The sequence below is a fragment of the Papio anubis genome, chromosome 14 (genome assembly GCF_008728515.1).
Source record: "Papio anubis isolate 15944 chromosome 14, Panubis1.0, whole genome shotgun sequence".
In the NCBI taxonomy this organism is placed as follows: domain Eukaryota; kingdom Metazoa; phylum Chordata; class Mammalia; order Primates; family Cercopithecidae; genus Papio; species Papio anubis.
The window spans coordinates 64,788,272-64,810,315 of record NC_044989.1 but is presented as its reverse complement, the minus strand read 5'-3'; the positions used below and the strand labels follow the sequence as shown (position 1 = coordinate 64,810,315).

The 22,044-nt window shown below is 43.5% G+C and overlaps 1 long non-coding RNA gene across 1 annotated transcript in view; it reads left to right on the top strand.

Moving 5' to 3' along the window:
• Positions 1-10,339, top strand: part of LOC116270286 — a 60,265-nt gene extending 49,926 nt beyond the window's left edge. Inside the window, exons 2-3 of the long non-coding RNA XR_004178281.1 lie at positions 7,172-7,270; positions 10,050-10,339. This is a non-coding gene — a long non-coding RNA (uncharacterized LOC116270286). The remainder of the gene's footprint in view (positions 1-7,171; positions 7,271-10,049) is intronic.
• Positions 10,340-22,044: the final 11,705 nt, after the last annotated feature.

Below are 22,044 nucleotides of genomic sequence, written 5' to 3'. Positions count from 1 at the left end.
CCCTTGTATGAAATTTCTAACATCCACCAGTACAAGACCCAGGAGGGCAGGTATTTTGGCCTGTTTTATCTACTGTCATAGCCCAATGGCTGTGAGGAACAATAGCAGGTACAGAGTAGATGCCTCTGACGCAGGGCAGGCAAGCTCCAAAGTGGAGCTTCGCTCATTGGGTTCTTGGCTTTGCCCAGGAAAGAATTCAAGGGCAAGCTTGAGGTAGAAGAAAACAGCTTTATTATTATTATTACTATTATTTTATTATTATTATTATTTGAGATGGAGTCTCGCTCTGTTGCCCAGCCTGGAGTGCAGTGGCACGATCTCAGCTCACTGCAACCTCCGCCTCCTGGGTTCAAGTGGTGTTACAGTTCCATGACTGCTCCTGTAGAGCAGGGCTACTGTGTAGGGAGAGAGTAGCAGCTCAGGACCATTTTGCAGTCATATTTACACGCACTTTAATTGCATGCGGATTAAGGATTAGTTTATGCAGCAATTTCTAGGCAAGGGGTAGTAACTTTTGGGTCATTGGGTCATTGCCATGGAAAAGGGTGGTAATGCCCACATGTTGCCATGGCAACGATGAATTGACATGGCACACTGGTGGGCGTGTCTGATTGAAAGCGGCTTTCTCTGGGGCCCTGTTTTAGCTAGTCCTCAATCTGGTCCCGTGTCCAAGTGTCCAAGCCATGCCTCTGGAGTTGAGTGCCACCGCCTACCTCACCTTGTTGAATAGAAAATGAATGAGTGAAAGTATGAATGAATGGACACCTGTTAAAAGAGCCATCTATTACAACTAAATGAATGAAGGGCATAGACATTCCTTTGGTTGTTTTTCCAACTAGAACCCTCTCCCTGTGTTCTGTGATGGCCTAAGTCTGGCCCTGCTCAAGTGAGGGACTTCCTCGATGGACTGGTCTCATTCTTCTGCCCTCCAGGACAGCAAGGCAGGGGGAGAGGGAAATGGGAGGGGCCGAGGGACGACGTGGCTCTTTTGGGAGCCTCTTTACCTTGTGAAATTTCCTCTGGCAGCTTTCCCCCTTGGCCTGCAGCCTGTGCCAGCCCCTGCCCCCAACTCATTGTCTTTGGTTACAGGGACAGGCCCAGAGTCAAGAACAATAAAGGGAGGAGGGGACTGCTTCACAGGGTCAAGGGTCAGGGAGGGGGTCTGAAGGGTGAGGAACTTGGCTCTGTGTAGCATCCGGTTTTAAACAACTCTGTTTAGAAATAGAAGAGAAGCCCTCCGGAAAATGGAAGGGCTCTGGCAGGCCTCCTGGCTGGCCAAGGAACAGCAAGTTCCTGCCAACATGTGACGGAAGTGGGGGATTTGTGGGGAGGGAGGAGGGAAGAGGGCACTGGAAGGAGTAGACACAACCTAACAACATTTTCCATGCTAAAAACCTTGCTCTGAAGTAAACGTGGAGGGTTCTTACTCTTCCTGGCTGTGTGCACTTGGGCCAGCCTACTTCCTGTGGGCGCAGTTATTCCCAGGGGTATGTGTGTTTGTTTTTAAAGAAGGAGAATTATAAGTTATTCATGGTCACTGCCTGAGAATTCTTTGGAATAATGAGATGGAAAAATCATCTCTACCATTTGTGTTTCTGAGGAGAAACAAGCCTTCTAGACTCTCTCCTAGGATGGGTCTGGGAAACTCACTTTTTCTCCTGCTAAGCTCCTTCTCAGCCCATTAGAGCCAGAGGGCCAATAGGGGCCTCTTTGTGCTTTGTAGGCTAGAGGGTGTGAAGGACCTAGATGTGCGGGAAATCTGCTCTGGCTGATCAGGCAGGTGAACTCTAAGGGAGGACCAAATGAGACAGTGGAGATGGTGGCTTGGCTTCAGCTCTGCCCTGCTGGAGCATTCTTAGTGATCACAAAACCCACACTACTGCCTCACTGATACCATAATGTGCAACCATGCCTTTTACTTTACAAATTTCAGGCACTGGCCTTTGGCGATAACGAGGTTGTGGAGGGTCCCACTTAGGGAAGGAATGCTGACAATTGAGTTACCGCCTTGTTGCCACCTACCAGAGCATCAGGTGGTCCATTACTCAAGATAACCATGGCAACCAGATATGCTGACCCGCATCCCCTACCCTCAGGTGCTTTGCCCAGCCCACCCCTGTATACCTCATGCCCCATGTCAGTTCCTGCGCTTTGCCTAATAAAAAAGCAAGGCTCTTTTGGGGGAGTAAGTGAGGGAATTCTCTCTCTGTCTCTCTCTCTTCCTCTCTCACTCTCTCTCTCTCTCTCTCTCTCATGCAGCCTCTCTTATGTCCAGGCATAAGCTCCAGTGAAGCCTTGTTTGGAAAAGCTCTTTTGGCCTTGTGTGAATTGCACTGAGAGCCCAAGAATCATGGTTGGTAATGCAAGGGGCCTTATTGAGCAAGGGCAAGTCATTACACATTTTCCAAATGAGACTGAAGTGGATACACAGACTAACAATAACTGCAATGACTCATTCTCCTTTCCAGAACCTCAACTCATAGCTGTCCCCAGTGGATTTGTGGCATTTCACAACTGCTTTGACTTTAGAACCTCTCTCACCTTAGCCCCCCGGCCAGAGCCAAAGGAAGCCCCACATCTCAGGAAGTAGGTTATGAATCTGGGATACCTTGGAAGCCCAGATGGAAAACCCATATTAGGGAGGAGGAAATGGGGAAAATGAATGTTTTTTAAAGCCACCTTCTACAAAAGCCTCCCCGAGAAGGGTGGATCGTCTTTGCTGCTATAGGAACTCTCATGCATTGCTGGTGTAGAGTCCAAAGAGACAATATTAAAGTATTGATTTTAGCTGAAAGAGTGAATTATGCTAATAATTAGATTATTAATCCTTTTACAAATATAACGCTATCCAATTATTTTGACAAAGGTGAAGGAGAAACTAACGAGTGTTCCATAATATCAGTATTGGACAACATAGCTTTATGGTCACAGAAAAGGAAAAAAAATTGAATTTGTATACATTTTAAGAGAAATGATAAGGCAATTAATAAAAGACTTTAATTATAAATGTGTATTATATCAGGATAAAGTTCTTTAGGGAAAGAGGAGTGGAAATACAAACTCGAGGAGAAAAAAGGAATAATGTAAAATTTCTGACCGTTGAAGAGCTTGTTCATGATTTTTTTTTTTAAATGGAGGATATTAAATTGCTAAAACATTCCAATTCTATTTTGATACATTTAAATAGCGGCTTATAGTTATTCCAAAATGTTTAACTGTTAAAATGTTAAAATATTTCAAATTTACAGTAAAATGTAACATTTTTCAGCTATTTAAACTCAAGATTAAAAATTTAAAATACCAACACAAAAATTTTAAGGGATCGCTTCAGAGTGGAGGAGGAAAAAAAACTGTCAAGGGGGATATACAATGTTTCAACATTATTTTCGGGGACATGCAATGCAGGCAAAATGCTTGAAGACTCCTGAGCTGGACAGCATTTGTGTTCTTTTCAACTCTTTGGATTTTGTGGATGGGGTCTAAGAGGTTACCCTAGTGAGTGGGCACCGCAAGGAGCAGGACACCTGCCTCCAAATGTAAAGGTTCATTTACAAGCAAGTCTCCCAACAAAACAAAGCGGAAATAAGCCACCAAATGCAACCCACCACCTCCTTCTCTTACACACACACACACACACACACACACACACACACACACACACACACGCAGCAGACCCCCGAGTCCCCCAGTAGTGGCTCCAGTATAGGCCGTTCATGAACCTGTGGAAAAACATGAGCTTTGTTAGCAGCGTGGGATGATCTGATCCCTGGGAAATCTCTAGAGCTGGGAGTGGCCTCAAAGAGGATCATTAAAGATCAAAAACCCCACTCGAAGTTGTTTGCTCTGCTGCAGTGTAAATCCTCTTGGCTGAGCAGCCCTTGACAGAGTCTGCTGCCTGCACAGAAGTCTTAGATGGTTGTTTGGTTTGGTTTCTGTGGAAATCAAGGCAAGGGTCTGAGTTCCACATCTCTGAGTGCAGACCCAGGACAGTGTACACGGGATGGCAAAGTGACTCATACTGAAAGAACCCAGTGGAAGCAGAAACTAGGAGCCAGAGGTGAGAACATAAGCCTCCCCACCCCCAGCTGGAGAATATGGAGACATCCTGGGGGCAGTGGCCTTTCCAGGCACATAGACCTGAGGTTGGAGTTCATGAGCTTGCATTTTGTCATTCACGAGGAGCCCAGCTTGCTTATATTCAGCCCTGCATAGCTTCCTCATGCTGTTGTCCTACTCCAGGTGTCAGGAATAGCTCGGCCCTTCCCAGAGGCAGCAAGAGGGCAAGAAGGACAGAGTAGACTGAGCTGGCAGGTCTCTAAATGACCTCAAGTCACCACAGCCACTGGTGCTGAAGGAAATGGGAAAATAGTCCCGTGACCCAGCGAGTGCTTCCCATGCAGGTGAGCACTGACAGCAGGAGACAGGGGTGTGTCATCCTGGCAAGAGAGCAGAGGGGAGAGGAGAGGACTCCTCATGCTGTGGGAGCTGGAATTCTGGCTTAGCTGCCCTGAGTCAGCTTTCAATGGCCAGGGCCAGACCTCCCCTTCCTAGTAGGGCCCTGCCCAGGTCAGGTGGCTGGAAGGGGCTGTTGCTCAGTCCTAGCCCTGGGACCAAACCCAGGAAGTGGTAGCAGGACCCAGGTGGCCTTGGACCATTTCAAAGACTGTCATCAGATGTTTATCAGCTAGTGTTTGTACAAGGCCCAGGCTGAGGATGCATAAGAGACTGTGAAAAATGTCAGGGCAGCAAAAACACCTTTCTGTAAATAGGGCTCAGACCCTGGGCAGGGTGCTATGCCTCCCCTTGGGGCCTTGGTGAAGGAAAACGCAAACATTAATCCCGAGTAAGAGAAAGAAATAGACACCACCTCGTAGGAAGATGGAGGACTGACTCCAGGAAACTCCAAGAGACAGGATGCAGAGAGAGGCAGAGTCTCTGTTTTACTTTTTCTTTGAATGTTCTGCAGTCTGTCATCTCTGGAGGCCTCAGAACCTGGTGTCACATTACAGGGTGAATGCCAGGGACAAGCTAAAGAGAGGTAATAACCCACAGCAGTGTTAATGGCCACTGTGGGAGAATTCTGGAGATCTTACACTATAATAGGGAACAGGGAAGCATTCATACATTTAATAAACATTACATCTCTGATAAAAAATTATAAAACCAATCATTTTCAACTTGTATTTTAATGTAACTCACATGACTTTTACCTACATGACTCAGCCCTATGTACATTGCCAGATTTTGACACAACAGTCAAATTTGTTTGCAATCCCCAGCTCCCAAACCCTAACTTCACCTCTTCCTCTCCAGCTTAGGAGGAAAGAAAGAATACATGTAAGTAAGAGTATGGTTATTATAGGGTGACCCTGAATTGCTCTAATTCATTAAAACAGTAAATTCTTTGCAAAATTGAGGAATGAAATGAGGCTACATCTCTTTTATGTGCTCTGTGAGTTTGGCTCTAGCCTCATCTCCCCTCTAGCAAGAATGGCCTTCTCTCTTTCCCAGGGTCATTTCCCTGTGATGAGTCCAAGAAGTCCAGGTTACCAGGATGCTTATGAGAAAGCCAAAAGTCAGTCCTTGTCTCCTGAGCCACTGGAGCCACCTCAGATGCATGCCTGGAGGCTGTAGGGCTCCTCAGCCCCTGCCATGCCCAGGGGTCCCAGACCACCACCAGAGGCAGAGGGACTGGGGCCTGGACAGCCAGGAAAGGCCTTCCACACACTGTAGCTGCAGCTGAAATTCCACAGACCCATTTGAGCCCCAGAGCTTGTCCTGGTCACTCTTACCTCCTCTGCACTCCTGATGCTGGGACTTCCTTTGCTGCTGATCGTGGAGTTTGTGGCTAGCTCCGGTCACAGCTAGTGGCCGTGGTATATATCCTACTGACAATCATCCTTTCAGCACAAGACACGACAATCCCTGCCTTCTTTCGATGCTATGCTCAGCTAAGGAGCTGCCACTCAAATGGAACTGCAGAGCCACTTAGCCAGGGCATGATCTGCCTATCAGAGCATGTAGGGACTGATCTCATGCCTACCCCTCACAGACTGAGGACCACAGTCTCCTTCCCCTGCCTTCCACACCCCAAGCCCACACCCAGTTTCTAACCCAGAATGGGTGACATGTCTTTCAAGGAGATAAGCTCCTCCGAGTTTCCTTACAAACAAAGTCCTTGGAAGCCACCTTGCAGACAAGCGGTTGTGACTTAGTTTTTGAGAACTGCTCAACTTGAAGATGGGCCCTCAGCAGAAATGTCTTCTCTGTCTCAAACCATGACCATTTCTGAAACTATCCCCTATCTCTTTACCAGGGGACCCTGCTGCATCAGTGGCCATTCTGCCACATCAGCTGTGAATATCAGCTGCAGGTTGTGTTAGGGTTCTATTAGCTGCTGCAACAGATTGAACCCCAATCTCAATGACTTCACACATTGGAAGTCTGTTTATCACTCAAATAAGAGTCCAATGTCAGATTCCTAGTCAGTGAGGGTCCTTTGTTACGTGGTGATTAAGGGGCACAGGCTATTTCCCTTGTGTGGTTCTTTCATCTATGACCTAAAAGTTCTTTGCCTCCAACTGGCAGATATGGAGAAGTCATAGCTCCTCTTCCTCCTCCTCCTCCTCTTCCTCCTCCTCCTCTTCCTCCTCCTCTTCTTTCTTCTTCAACTATTGTAAAACATACATAGCACAAAATGTCCTGTTTTAACCATTTTTAGTGTACGGTTCAGTGGCATTAAGTACATTGAGATTGTTTTGTAACTATCACCACCATCCATCTCCAGAACTCTTTCCTCTTTCCAAACTGAAACTCAGTACTCATTAAACAACATGAAATCCCCGTTTCCCTCCTTCCGTCAGCTCCTGGAAACCACCATTCTACTGTCTGTTTCTATGAATTTGACTGTCCTAGGTACCTCATATAAGTGGAATTATATAATATTTGTCCTTTCGTGACTGGCTTATTTCATTTAGTGTAATGTCTTCAAGGTTTATCCATGTTGTAAAAGGTGTCAGAATTTCCTTCCATTGCAGTATACACCACACTTTGTTTAGTTATTCATCCGTGATGGACACCTGAGTTGCTTCTGTCTTTTGGCAGTTCACACCCTCTTCTTAACCGTCTTGACCTGCAAGTGACACCTGTCTCTTCTGATCACATTCCACAGGAGGACGTATGACACAGCCCCACCTACATGCAAGGGGAGCCAGGAAGTGTAATCCCTGGCTGGGCTGCCATGTCTCAGAAACCATTAAGCCTATGGAAGGTGAGGCACAATTTGTCGGTAGACAACTAGCTGTTCCTACCACCCCTTCGCCTTTGCACTTCCTGCAACAGCTACTCACGGTGGCCCAGAAAAAAATGTCTTTCTTTTGCTAGTTTCCGTTCCCAACAGGACAAATATTTTGAGACCTAAATACTTTCAATAAATAGTTATAGCTCTGTAATCCCAGCACTTTGGGAGGCGGGTGGATCATCTGAGGTTAGGAGTTCGAGACCAGCCTGGCCAACATGGCGAAACTCCATCTCTACTAAAAATAAAAAAATAAAAAAATTAGCCAGGCATGTTGGTGCATGCCTGTAATCCCAGCTACTTGGGAGGCTGAGGCAGGAGAATCACTTGAACCCAGGAAGTGGAGGCTGTGGTGAGCCGAGATTGTACCATTGTACTTCAGCCTGGGCAACAGAGTGAGATTCCATTTCAAGAAAGAAAGAAAGAGAGAAAGAAAGAGAGAAAGAAAGAAAGAAAGAAAGAAAGAAAGAAAGAAAGAAAGAAAGAGAGAAAGAAAGAGAGAGAGAGAGAGAGGGAGGGAGGGAGGGAGAAAGAGAGAGAGAGAGGGAGGGAGGGAGGGAGGGAGAGAGGGAGGGAGGGAGGGAGGGAAGGAGGGAAGGGGAAGGGAAAGGGGAGGAAGGAAGGAAAGAAAGAAAGAGAAAAAGCTATAGCTAATATTTCTGTACATGTTTGCAGTTTCCAATGTCCTTTTCATATTGAATCGTGGTACAACTTCTGATTCTGTCTCTGTCCCTTTCTCACTGGGTGATATTTGTAGAGCCTGTAGCTGTACAATGAATTCAATAAAGAGTAGTTTTTAATCTCCACGGCAACAGGAGGTATGTAGTATTTCTCCATTTGTATAGATGAGGATATTGTACCTCAGAGAGATTAAGCAATTTGCTCTAAGTTACCCAGCTCAAAATTGTGAACCCCACCTCTCTGTCTCCACCTCTCTTGTGGGGAACCATCATCATAGGTTTAAAAAGTAACCTTGATGTCCTTCAAAAAAACCTTTGAGCTCCCAAACCTAACTCTGCCTTTGGTGAATGACCTTTTGCACCAGAGCTGGTGGACCCAAGCTGTGACCCACTAGACAATTTGGTAAGGGAGGGAGAAGAGGTCCTGTCACTTAGGAGCCTGTCTTTTGTACTTGACCCCAGGGAGCTGCCCAGGACCCCCTTGAAGAATATCTTCACTGTTGCATCCACTTCCTAACAACATTCACGCATCCGCTTCCATGTTCTAGGGCCCAGGAATATACAGGAATATGAAGTAATCACTCCCCTCCAAAGAGTGCATCGTCCAACCAGTGAGACAGACGTATGAACAAATAGCTCTTGTGATGACTGATATAGAGACACATTCAAAGTGCTATGGGAATTTGCATGAGGGGTAATTAATTTTGCCTGACATATGGCAAGCTACAGCAAGAAGGTGACACCTGAGCTGGGTGTAGATGGTGAGGAGAGGATTGAGGGAGGGCTACTTCAGGTAGAAGGAATAACAAAGTCTCAATGGTGTCAAAGTGCACGGGGTGTTTGAGGATGAAGAGGAGGTACAGTGAGGGCAAAGCATGGGTGGAGACAGGGTGGTGAAGAGACTAAAGAAGAGGAGGGGTGAGTGGGGCAAGCATGAAGGGCTAGGATTCTGCAGATGAGGCAAAGAGATTATTAACTCTAACTCTAATCAAATTAGAGCCATCTTTTACAAAGCTTTCTCTGGCTGGGGCGAATAACGAGAAGTAAACTAATTCGCCCATTTTATTCTAGCCCCTTCATTCTCAGAGGGCAGGACCACCCTAGCCATGCTGAGGCCACTCCTGATGCCACATAACTGGCTCACTCTAGGCAAAGGCCTGAAGAGAGACCACCTGAGGACATTCGTTCTCCCACAGTGACACTCTCCTTTAGTCTGGAGATTATGAAGGACTCCTGATAGACCTTCTCTCCTCTTTTTGGCTCATAGACTAAGCCAAGCCCCCAAGTTAGGTATCTGGAAGGCAGGGTCTCTATTTGACACTTGCCAAGAGAGAATTGAAGTGTGGGGATGCCAGGACCAATGTGGGGTCTCCCCGATCCTATGGACTGAGTGTGCGGGAAGAGGCATGGGGAGACAGGGAAAGAAGGCAGGGGAAGTGATAGGAGAGTGGCGTCAGAACCCAGTCCAGCCCCCCATGACAGGAAATCACTGGCACCCCACTCACCTGCTGGCTTCCCACTCCCCATTGTCCTGACAGCAGAATGGACACCCAGACAGGTTTTTCTGAGTAATTTACAAATAGACCCAGAAAACTAAGGAATTCTCTGCATGTGATAAGAAATCGAATCCTGAAGAGAACAGTTGCCCTGCCCAAGAAGCCAAAGGTGGCACTGCCCCTTCTCTCATGCTGTGGGCCAGACACACTCCACCCAAGGGCTTCCTTGGGAGTTCTGGTCCTCCCCATGTGGACATGAGCAGGCCTGAGTTTAAAGCCCAGCCCTCAGCTCTGTGTGACTTTGGGTGACATTAATCTCTCTAAGCCTTAGCTCCATTATCTGAAAAATGCCACACAGTCTGTTATGATTAAATAACAGCAGTTAAACGTGGACCTCCTATCCTTGACCGTAGGGACCATGGAGACATACAGTATTGCAGTGTATGTGCTTCCAAGGGCAGGCAGCCTGGGCTTTGTGTGCCGCATTTACCAGGCTTTGCCTGCCCTGAGCTCAGGGATGTGAAGAGGAGCTTATCTCAAACCACTGAAAGTTCTTTCTTCTTACTTTTCCTCCAGGTCTCTGGATTTGATGGCAAATAGGAGCAGAAATGTGGAAAAGATCAAAGTGATGTCAAGGTTGATCTCTGAGTTTGGCAGGGCTGAACTCAAACATCATTCGCCATGGACCCACAGTGTCTTTAGTAGCTGAGTAGGGTCATTCCCCTGTGATATGTGCACTCAATTGCTAGCCAGTTTTGAAGATGTTGAGTATCTGGTTTCCCCTTCCCCACACTGGCCCTCACTGAGATCCATGTCTAATATTATGAAAGTCATACATTATCATTATAAACTAATCATAAATGTCAGTGTGCTACAAAAACTTATTCAGAAAACATTCAGATTCTCCCATCAACATATGCCACTATGCTGGCAAAAGCTCTGATTTAAAATACTTGTTTCATTTTCCTCTCTGATTTTGTTCTAGTCTTCAAAATGATTTCATACAACAAAGCACTGAGTTCCTTAGTTCCTCTGACCCCTGCCAGATCTGAAGCTGTGATGTTCAAAAGTCAGGGCAGAGTCAATCTCATGACTGAGTTTCATAAGAGTCTAAGCCGCTCATCAACATACTGTGGCAGAGTAAGCTTTCCGGGTTCCAGAATTTATTTTGAGTGGGTTGAGGGAGTTGAGAAATGGCATGGGAGGCCTAAAGATAAAAGGACTTTTGAATGAAAGTTATAGGAAAGTGGATTTGAGATCAAAACAAGCGAAGGTTGACCATAGTTGGAACCATTTAAGATTGGTGGGGGTAGTGGGCTTCCGGTTCTTAACCGAGGCCAGGCAGAGGTGTGACAACAGTCAGGGGTTTCTAAACGGGATGGGAGGTTGGATTAGATGAGCCTTCAACCTTTGTGTTGAACTAAAATCCTAGCTCTGCTTTCAACTCCTAGACTCCCTTTTATCATTGCTAAATTGGAAAGAGGGAGCAACTGAGAGTCCCTGCTGGTCATGCCTGGGGTGCCCCAGACCACAGCCCTGAGCCTCAAAGGCAAGTGAGCATAGTGTTTGGAGTTGAGCTTCTGGATCCATCAACTCCATCTGATGACTCGGAAGTTCCTTCAGTTCCCGACACTGGAGTCCAGCAAGGCTGGTTTGTCTTGTTTTAATTATTATTTAGATGACTATTTGGCTCATACCTGAGCAAGGTTCGAATCAAGTCAGACCTGTTAATTGAATCAAAGTTATATAATCACATTTGGGCACTTAAATGTAAACCAATTATGTTGGAGCCCAAGTATCTTGTACTCAGGAGGGAGTTCTAATAAGTGCTGGGAATGTATGCTAATGCACAAAGCCTAACCCCCAGAGTGGAGGGTGGAGCACTCCAGGGCACTCCTGTTTCGGTGACATTGTTGTAATAGTTAGCGCTCTGGGCGCAGTCTGGGAAGATACTGGAAACATCTCAAACAAGTATGACATCCATTCTACCCAAGCCCATGGAACCCATTACGTTTGGAACATGTCTTTCTGTGGCGTTTGGCTTGGCTTATAAATGTACTATCAGAATCTGTGGGAGGCCTTCGCAAGAAGACCTTTCTTGGCCTTTCTGGTTATCAGCATTCCCTCCACCTCTTTCTTAACAAACATGCCGTAAGGCCTGATCAGGCATTTAGTTTTTCCATTTGGACCTTTTTCTAGTTCCTAATCTCAACCCCAATGCCTCCTAATCTTGTACTTCTTCAAATAGTGGCCCCCCCTCTACTATGGGAGAGAGAGGAAAGTAGGGAGGAGAAGGAGGAAAAGTTATTGAATTGATATGAGGGTAGTCAACCTAAAGCAACAATCAGGAGGAAGGCACTGGACTTGAGTTTGAAGTGTTTGTCACTGATCTCTCTCAAACTCATCCAGGCTAACTAGCCTCAGAGGGCTTCTAGCCCATAGTCTTCTTGTATTTTCTGCCCTCCTCACTTGAAGGGGGAGGGAACCAGATGTCCAGTCTCTGTCCAATGTTAAGAACTGGCCTGGCAGGCTTTGTTGAGACCATCCAGCCTTGAAAGCCTCACAACCAAATGCCATCACAGGCACTTTCTGCCCTTAGCCCTTGTCTGTGTCTCCTACATGAACTCAGACTGCCTCTGAAGAGGGACATTCTAGGGAGAGTTTCATCTTCATCACCATCCTGGATAGGGAACGCTTCCAGACTCAGAGTTGCAAAAGTCAGGGAGAGGCTGCTCACTGGAGGTGGAGTTCTTTGGCCAGGTTTCACTGTAAACACATGGCTAAAATGTGTTGCACATGGACAGGCATGCTAGTGTGTCCTGTATATATGCTAGTGTGTCTCATACAGCTTCTGGCTAAAGGACATTGACCTCAGCAAGGCCAAATGAGGCATCAGGATGAACTCTTCCAATAGACTTCATTAGACCCACAGAAGACTGACCTTTGCCTGACTTTGGATTACCCCTTTCTTGCCAGGAATTATGTCCAATGACTGTAACTGGAACTAGAGGTCTTGATAGCCACACTTTGCTTGGTGTGGCTTCTCAGTCTTTTGAGACACGGCTATCAAGGGCTCATGTTTATTCCAGGTCATCCCTTTACCCCTTTCCTCCAGGGGCATCTATGGCAACAAAAGATCATGATATCTGGCAGCGCTGGCGGGACTATTTAGTTTAGGCAGGAATGTGAGTGTTAGCATGTCAGAGTACATCTGAGAAAACATTCCAAACCAACCTTTCCACACTGGGAACTCAACCCCCAGGAATCACCAAAGATAAGGGCAACAGTCTTATCTCTCGGAGGGAAGTTCAGGGTAAAGGCTGCTCCTGCTGTGGACCAGAGCTCAGGGGAGAAGAAGGCTCAGGTGGACCCTGCCTGTCCACTTGACGAACTTCCACAAATGCCACTCTGGGGACTGAGGCATACGAAGTGGGGAAGAAAATACCAGTCTTGCCCTGGAGCTCTGGGATGGTGGCTGTACACCCCTAAAGATGCCAGCAGAACTGAATTGTGACCTATGTGTGTTTGGGAATTGGGAAATAAGGAGATAGAGGGACAGCAGGCAGGGAAAACTACAATTAGACTCAACTTGCACAGATCTGGGAGTATGTGGATCTGAATTGTGGCCTCCATGCGTTTGGCTGAAGGATAATGATCTCAGGCCCCAACTTTTTTTTTTTTTTTTTTTTTGGTATCACTTGCTCAGAGGGTTCTGACCAGGAGCTTCTTTCAGATGACACAGATCCCGAGGAGCCACTTGCCTTCTACCCATGACACTTCTAAGAGTGACTCTTGCCATGTGACCATAGAGATAAGTGAAGCTTTTCTCCAATGATATCATTAAGAAGTCTAAACTTCTCCAAAGGGAGAGGCTGTGACTAGGAACACAAATGTCTCAGTGTATCACACTCATCATGCTCCCAGATCTGCGGGCAGAAAAAGAAATCATAGAATGGTACGTATCCTAAAAATAGAAAGAAAATTGCTTTTCAAGTTATGAAATCTGGCCCTTCTCATTGTTGAGTTTAAAGTACATGTTACTGCTTCAATTTCTAAAACAGGAGGTGGCCAGATTCAGAGTTTAAAATGTCTAAGTGGTTATTTGAAAACAGATATTTAGAGGCAACTGAGAGAAGAATACTGGGGCCATGGGTCTGCAGTCACTTTCCCAGCAGTGCTCTGAGGCCTTGGGTTTCATAAAAGATAATCATAGTTACTCCTTTTAAAGAAAGCTGAGTCTAATTGTAGCTTTTCCTGCCTGCTGTCCCTCGATCTCCTTATTTCCCAATTCTATCTTTCTTTCAAAACTCAGCTCAAATCCCACCTCCTTCCGTAAGTCTTCCATTGTTTAATACAGTTGGAATTTACCGCTCCCTCCTCTAACTCCCACGGCATTTTATTTACACCTCTCTGATGGCCACTTTCTACTTTCTAGAAGGTAAGTTATATACTTGTTTTATATCAATAAATTTCAAAATATTGAAATCTTACAGAGCATGTTCTCTAACCACAATGAAATTAGATCATATATTAAACTACCTAGATAATCCTACATGTTTATAAATTAAATAACACATTTATAAATAACCATGGATCAAAGGAAACGTTTTAAGGGGAATTAGAAAATATTCAGATTGAGGGATAATGAAAATTCAACATTATATTTCAAAATTTGTGGGGTGCAGGTACAGCAGTGCTTAAAGGGAAATTAATAGCTTTAATTTGGTAGTATTAGAAAAAGAAGGAAGGTTTAAAATTAGTTATCCAAATTTCCATTTTTAAATGTAGAACAAAAAGAAAAGTAAACCCAAAGAAAAAAGGAAATAATAAGTATAAAAGCAGAAGTCAGTATATTGGAAAACAAGCTGCAGGGATTTTTAACCCAGTCAAAAATTGGTTCTTTGAAAAGATTCATAAAATTGGTAAGCCTTTAACAAGATTGATCAATTAAAAAAGAGAGAAAATACACCTTACTAGTATAGGGATGAAAGAGAGGATATCATTACCAATCTTACAGGTTATAATGATAATTCAGAAGTGCTATGAACAACTTTATGGCAATGAAGTTGACAATTTATGTGAAATGAACAAATTCCTTGAAAAACACAACTTATCAAAATCAACACAGGAAGAAATAGATAACCCATATTTCATAAAGAAGTTGAATTAACTATAAAAAATATTCCACAAAGAAAACTCCAAGGCTCTATGATTTCACGTGTAAATTCTATCAAAAATTTAAGGGAAACAATTCAAATCTTGCATAAACTCTTTCAAAAAGAGAGAAGGGAAATTTTCATTTTATAAAGTCAGCATAACTTTCATACTAAGACCTGACAAAGACATTTGAAGAAATGAAAATTACACACAAATATGCTTATGAACATAGACACAAGAATCCTTAACGAAATATTAGCAAGTAGAATTCAGAAATACATAAAAATGATAATACATTATGACCAAGTAAGGTTTACCTCAGGAATGTAAAGTTGGTTTAACATTTGAAAATCTATCAATGTAATTCACAATATTAATGGAATAAAGGAGAAAAACTGTTCAATAATCTCAGTAGAAACAAAAAAAGCATATGATAAAATTTGACATCTATTTATGGTTAAAAACTCTTAAAACTTAGGAAAAGAAGGGAATTTCCTCAATTTAAGAAAGTACATCTGCTGGGCATGGTGGCTCATGCCTGTAATCCCAGCACTTTGGGAGGCCAAGCCGGGTGGATCACCTGAGGTCAGGACTTTGAGACCAGCCTGGCCAACATGGTGAAATCCTGTCTCTACTAAAAATACAAAAATTAGCTGGGCATAGTGGCGCGTGCCTGTAATCCCAGCTACTCAGGAGGCTGGGGCAGGAGAATCGCTTGAACCCAGGAGGCGGAGGTTGCAGTGAGTCGAGATTGTGCCACTGCACTTCAGCCTGGGCGACAGAGCGAGACTCCATCTCGAAAGAAAGAAAGAAAGAAAGAAAGAAAGAAAGAAAGAAAGAAAGAAAGGAAGAAAGGAAGAAAGGAAGAAAGAGTCTATGAAAAAACCTACAGCTAACATATAAAATGGTGAAACATTGAATATTTTTCTCCTAAAATCAGAATAAAAGGAAGGGTTGTTCACTTCTAGCACTTCCATTCAACCTTGTAACTAGAGGTCTTAGCCGGAGCAATAAAATAAAAGAAAAAAGAATTAAAGAGTGGAAATAAATTAAAACATTGTCTTTATTTGAAGATGACAAGATTGTATAGATAATCCTAATGATAGAGGACTCATGTACAAAAATAAATTACATAGCTATATAATAACAACAAATAATTGGAAAATAAGATTCAAAAACAGTAATTAATAAAAGATGTATAATACTTTTGCATTAAAAACTACAAAATATTTCTGTTTTGTTTTAATTAGAAATGGGGCCTTGCCTTGTCACTCAAGCTGGAGTGCAGTGGCACAGTCATAGCTCGCTACAGCCTCGAATTCCTGGACTCAAGTGATCCTCACACTTCAGCCTCCTGAGTAGCTGGGACTACAGGCATGCACCGCCATGTCCAGGGAATTTTTAAAAAAATGTTATAGAGACGATGTCTTGCTATGTTGCTCAAGCTGGTCTTGAACTCCTGGGTTCAAGTGATTCTCCCATCTCAGCCTGCTTAAGGGCTGGGATTACAGATATGAGCCATTGCACCCACCCCAACAAAATATTTTTGAGAGAAATTAAAGAAGACTGGCAAAATGGAAAGATACATGCCATGGATTGAAAGATTCAATACTGTTATATGTCAGGTTTACTTAAAATAACCTAAAGATTCAATATCATTTCAACTACAATCCTAACAGATTTTTGTAGAAATTGACAGGGTGATCTTACAAGTTAAACAGAAATACAAGGGGTTTAGAAGAACAACCTAGTTGGGGGGAAACCTCAAAGCTCACTAAGTGAGCTTTCCAAGTATCTGTTGCTGATACTTACTATGGAGCTACTGTGACCATGGTAGGGAGTTATTTAGGTCAGGGTGCACAAATAGATCAACTGAACAGAACAAAGAGTGCAGAAATGGACCCATACATATATGGTTTATTGATTTTTAACAGAGGCATCAAGGATTTCCTATGGGGAAAGAAAATTATTTTTGACAAATGATTCTGGAATAATTAGATAAATTAAACAGGATAAAATGAACTTCAATCACTATTCATACCACATAAAGATGTAATTCATGGTGGAACAAAGACCTACGTGTAAAAGCTAAAATTCTAAAGTTTCAAGAGAAACATAAAAAATATCTTCCTGAAGTAAGGCAAAATTTTCTTAGGTAGAAAATTTTTATAAAATAAATAGTCATGAGAGAAATAAAGAGAAATTAGATTTCATCAAAATTAAAATCTGCTCATTAAAAGAAACCATTAAGAAAATAAGTAGGCAAGCTACAGAGTAGAAAAAATATTCACAGTGCATGTAAGTGACAAATGACTTGTATGCAGAATATATGAAAAACTCACAAGTCAATAACAAAAAGACAAACAGCCAAATTTTTAAGAGATAGGCAAAAGATCTGAGAAGACAATTCATGGAAGAAGACATATGAACAGCAAATAAGCGCATGAAAATGTGCTCAATATTATTAGTCATTGGGAAAATACATATTAAAATGACAATATGATATCCTTTTAATCCTACTCAAGTGGCAACAGTGAAAGCCCCAAATGTTGGTGAGGATGTCAAACAACCGAATCTCTCTTACACTGCTGGTTGTGAAAATGGTACAACCAACTCAGAAAACCATTTGATGAATTCTTATGCAGTTAAGCAAAGACCTACCCTATGACCCAATAATTTCACTTGTAGAGTATTTACCTAAGAGAAATGAAAATATGTATCCAAAAAGAATTGTGTAAAGATGTTCACAGAAGCTTTATTCGTAATAGCTCCCAAACTGGAAATAAGGTAAATGCCTATCAACAGGATGAACAATTGTGGTATTATATATTCATATCATAAAATACTACTTAGCAATCTCTCTCTCCACATATATACACATTTATGTTTATTTTTATTTATAAATCTATATATATGGAAAACTGTGAGTTCACATTAATGTCTACAATTCCAATCCAACCACCACAAAGTTCATTTTCTCTCTTTCCTGTTTGTAACTCCCTTTCCTGACAGTGGCATCCACTACCCTTAATGTATTTACTTTGTAAACCAAAAAGTATCTGAGGCAGGTCTCAATCAATTTAGAGGTTAATTTTGCCAAGGTTAAGGATATGCCCTGAAAAAAGAAACATAAATCCACAGGAACAACCTGTGATCCTACCTTTTTCCAAAGGTGATTTTGAGGGCTTCAAATATTTAAAGGGGAAAAGCGGTTGGAGGGGCAAGACAGAGGGGGGTATGGTCACATTACTGAGTCTATATGTTGCAAGAGAAAAGGAGCAGGTAGGGGAATAATCAATTTGTATTCATCTTGCGCTCAGTAAAGCTGCACCTTACATAAGGTAAGGTGAAAATAAAGCAGCTACCTGTGGAGACATTTAACCTTTTATCTGTAGCTGTCTGCTTAGGAACAAAAGGAAAGGCGGTTTCTTGCATGACTCAGCTTTCAGCCTAATTTTTCCTTTTGGCAGAGTGAATTGGGGTCTGGAGATTTCCTTTCACAGCTTAGTTGATCCATCCTTATGTGTAATTGATCTTCTGTCTCTACCACTATCCTCTTTCCCATCTGGATAGCCTCCTCACCATACGCAGGCTCTGACACTGGGCGTGGGGCTGTCCTTCCATGCGGACACCCTCCTTACCCCACTGGCGCTTGAAGACACTGTTCCTAGCCACTGAGAGCCCCTCACTGTGGACACTTACTTCACTCCACTCACTGATGGCCTCAGGGCCAAATGGATCAGGAAGGAAAGAGGTATCAGGTATCAGAAAAAAAACAAAAGGAAGGGATGAATTTAACTTTGTTATTATTATTATTTTATATTTTAAGTTAATTCTTTTTCTTCTAAACCATGTTGTGGGAGGGGCCTCAACTTTTTTTTGAGATGGAGTCTTGCTCTGTTGCCCAGGCTGGAGTGCAGTGGTGTGATCTTGGCTCACTGCCACCTCTACCTCCCAGGTTCAAGTGATTCTCCTGCCTTAGCCTCTGGAGTAGCTGGGACTACAGGCGTGCACCACCACATCTCGCTACTTTTTTGTATTTTTAGTAAAGACAGGGTTTTGTATTTTTAGTAGAGATGGGGTTTCACCATGTTGGTCAGGCTGGCCTCGAACTCCTAACCTCAGGTGATCTGCCCTCCTTGGTGTCCCAAAGTGCTGGGATTACAGGCGTGAGCCACCACACTGGGCCAGGGCCTCAACTTTTACAACCAAGTGGGGGAATGAAAACAAAGAATTGTCTGAGACAAAAAGGCAATTCTCTAAGAGAAATTCTCTCATTCTCCTGCAGGCATTTATTCAAACAGCTGCAATTTAAAAAATAACAACGCTTTTCTCTTTCTTCTTCTTTTCACTGCCAGTAATCTCAACCATGTGTTTCTCTGTGCCAAATGACAGGCACAGGCATTATCTGCTGTCTCTCCTGGACTAGATTGTACTCATTTTTACAGATGAGAAGTTTTGAGTTTCAAAAGGATGAATGGAGTAGTTGGGACTTGAGATACCCTTTTTTTTCCCTCTAAAACTTTCCCACAGTCGGGCATGGTGGCTCACACCTGTAATTCCAGCACTTTGGGAGGCCAAGGAGGGTGGATCATCTGAGGTCAGGAGTGCAAGACCAGCCTGGCCAACATGGTGAAACCTCGTCTCTACTAAAATACAAAAAAAAAAAAAAAAATTAGCCAGGCATGGTGGCAGGTGCCTGTAATCCCAGCTACTTGGGAGGCTGAGGTGGGAGAACTGCTTGAAGCCGGGAGTCGAGGTTGCGGTGAGCTGAGATTGTGCCATTGCATTCCAGTTTGGGGGACAAGAGCGAAACTCCATCTCAAACAAAACAAAACAAAACAAAACAAAACAAAACAAAACAAAACAACTTTCCCACCATACTTAATGTCTTTCCCGTACTCATACTCTTACACTAAGAGACCAACATACAAAACTAATTCTAACATGGTTGAGAAGATTCGTTCAGCTAGCCTGGGGAACCCAGATGAGATTCAGGAGAGAGAAGTTCTCGTGCAGACTTCCTGGAGACAGAAACATCTGGGCAGCCTCCCTCCTCCCGGGCCCCGGAGGCAGGGGAGAGAATTCACACAGACCCAAGGTGTGTAAGGCTTTTTTTGTAAAATAACAGGTTTCCAGACACACTTTCCCCCAATTACTCTAGATTAGCATTAGAGTTAATTAATTAATTTCAATTTATTAGAGATGTGATATTTAATTTTAAAAAGCTAGTGAATTATTAGTCTCCCAGGCCTGGGGAAAGTGGGAGGTAATGCAAGTGAGTATGGAAAAGTTTCAATATCAAGGTTATTTAATGGGCGACATAAAATGCATAAAAGCCTCTTTATTAAATTTTCTTTGAACTTTTCAATGTTAGATACATATTTTGTTATAGTGGTTACTATTGTAGCATCTGTTAAGATCAAATCTTGGCTGCCGGGAAGGGTGGTTCATGCCTGAAATCCCAGCACTTTGGGAGGCCGAGGTGGGCAGATCACTTGAGGCCAGGAGTTCAAGACCAGCCTGACATGGCGAAGTCCATCTCTAATAAAAATCCAAAAAAAAAAAAAAAAAAGAAGAAGAAGCCAGGCGTGGTGGTGCACACCTGTAATTCCAGCTACTCTGCGAGGCTGAGGCAGGAGAATTGCTTGAACCTGGGAGGTGGAAGTTGCAGTGAACTGAGATTGTGCCACTGCACTCCAGCCTGGGTGACAGAGCAAGACCCTGTTTCAAAAAAATAAAAATAAAAATAAAAATAGAATAAATCTCAGAGGTACCCGAACCTTGCTTTTTTTGCAATTTCCTGTAAGTCTATAATTATTTCAAAATAAAAAGTAAAAAATAAAAAATGTAAAACGACAAAGTTCAAGAACACTATAACAAGTGTTTATCAAAGAATGCTGGTGCTTGAACTTGGTATTATATTTACTGTTAAGATAAACTCTTTCTATTAAAAATTTAGAAACCATCTAAATATGGGTTTGAAAATGTCTGCATCCCACGTAATACTTGTACATCTATAAAGTATCATCATTTTCCTGAAACATACTCTTTTTCTTGCTCAAATGTAATCCTACTTTTAAATGCCTTTTTTTTCTCAAAAAAGTTCTATATTTGTAAGCTAAAACCTGAAAATTTTATTTTATTTTTTCTTATTAAAAAACAAAATATGAGCCATAAGAGGGGACAGGGGTGGGGAGCTCTGGATGTAGGTTGTTTGTGACTTGTGAGGCAGAGGCTCCATGCAGCATCCCCTGTATTGCCCTCCAAAGTGGCCCCTGCAGCGAGTCTGCTGGGGAATCACTGTCATCTGGTGTCAGTGGACCTGAGGTTCCTGGACGTGGTGCCGGGTAGGAGGCGGAAGTGTCAGGAGATGAGAGATGAGAATGGGCCCTGTATTTGTGGCCAAGGGGTTGGCCTTCACACTCCAAGCAAAAGAAAGTCACTAAGGCTTTCAGCAGGGAAAAATAAGATCAAATCTCTGTGTTTAGGAAGGTATAGTGTGTCATCTAATCTAAGGTACCTGATTGTAAGACCCACTGTTACTATACGTAGCCTCTAAGAAAGAAAAAGCAGTCAAGGTGAGGGGGGTGCGAGGGAGTGTAGGACACCAAAGAGCTACACTTTCAATGGAACAGTCAACAAGGAATGAACCCACCTGGCTGCCAGGCCAGCAAGGAAACCTGAATGCCTCACAGCTGGCACTAGGTGGAGGGAAGTAAATAATCTCCTCTCAGAATGTGGACCACTGGTTGGTCCTCATGCTGGTCTGAGGTCTGAATTCACACTTTCAAGGTAGACCAAGGAATGTCAAGCTGAAAAGGTAAGTGGGTCTCATGTTGTAATGGCGGAAGCAAACGCAGCAGCAGTTATCAGAAATGGGAACTTTTGCCTTGATTTGAATTGAGGAAATGCAGTCATGTGTAGCAACCGGGAGAAAGCAACAGGAAGCAGGGCCTCCTCCTGTCCACATGCTGATGGCACCACAGCTGTACCCTGTGTGACATGCGACTGCTAGCTGGACCTCTCCATTTCTCCAGCTCCCCACTGCACAAAAGGTCCCTTTCCCCAGGTCTGCCCTCTGCCTATGAGTTCTTTGGGCACCCAAAGTAGAAACCTGGGGGTTGTTCTTGATGCTTCCTTCTCCCTCATTCAGGACAGGTCCCCTAGATTGCCAGCTCCTCAGTCAGCCAGGGCTTCTCAGGGCAAGCACCAGCCACCCTTTGTAGGCCCAGGAATCTGATCTTGTCCATATTCCGAAATGGTCAGACCTCAGAGTCTGACTGCAGACCAAACAGTGTGAATGAGAATAGGATTTGATTGACTGATGCCAAAGGCACTGGGGTACACACTTTTTTTTTTGCTGGGGCTTGTGCTCCCCTACCACCTCTAAGGGGGGCAGATAATTCTGCAA